The 645-nt window shown below is 44.3% G+C and overlaps 1 protein-coding gene across 1 annotated transcript in view; it reads right to left on the bottom strand.

Moving 5' to 3' along the window:
- LOC104507659 (actin-related protein 2/3 complex subunit 1A) overlaps positions 1 to 645 on the bottom strand; it is a 12,506-nt gene that overhangs the window by 10,299 nt on the left and 1,562 nt on the right. The gene's annotated exons all lie outside the window — the stretch shown is intronic.

Here is a 645-nt window from a genome sequence, read left to right as displayed (position 1 = left end):
AGGGAAAGAATTTGTACTTATTTTACCATATTATTCATATATGGTCTACTTCAAAGCAGGCTTTTGCTTAAAATGTTCAAATTTGAGGAGTTTGATAGTCTGAACCATAGTTACACCCATCAATCTAGGACTCCCTTTGAAAGGAAGGACCATCCTGCCTCTTTTTACTTCTCTCTCCCACCACCTCCCTTGCACCAGTTCTTCTGGCCCTTGGCAAGTTCAGCTTTTTAGCTTAGCAGAGAACTAAGGCAGCAGCAGGAGTGAATTACTCTCCTCTTGCAAGTCAACAGAGGCAGCTCACCACAAATCTCTGAATCAAGACACCGGAAGGCAAGACAAGGGACCTTGTCCCTCGTGATCAAAGCTGGAGTGGCAGCAGTTGAATCACTCCTGTCAGAGGCAACAAGCGGTTTGAACAGCCTACCTCCTGTGTCTAACCACAGTTTAAATCTACTCTTTATGACAACCACAGCATTTAGTATTCCAAAGGCATAGGCTGTGCAGGAAAGCAGAGCAGGCTCTTTTCCCCAGTCATGAATATTTGGCTTCTAACACTAACAGGTACAAGGAAAATGCAGAGAAGTGTCTTTGGGGAATGGCATGTCATTTGTAAATTCAGCCCAAGTGACTCTGCACAGAAGAGCA

This window comes from Eurypyga helias, unplaced genomic scaffold (assembly GCF_000690775.1).
Source record: "Eurypyga helias isolate BGI_N326 unplaced genomic scaffold, ASM69077v1 scaffold24353, whole genome shotgun sequence".
In the NCBI taxonomy this organism is placed as follows: domain Eukaryota; kingdom Metazoa; phylum Chordata; class Aves; order Eurypygiformes; family Eurypygidae; genus Eurypyga; species Eurypyga helias.
The sequence above is the reverse complement of the archived record's forward strand: the minus strand, read 5'-3'. Positions and strand labels throughout refer to the sequence as shown.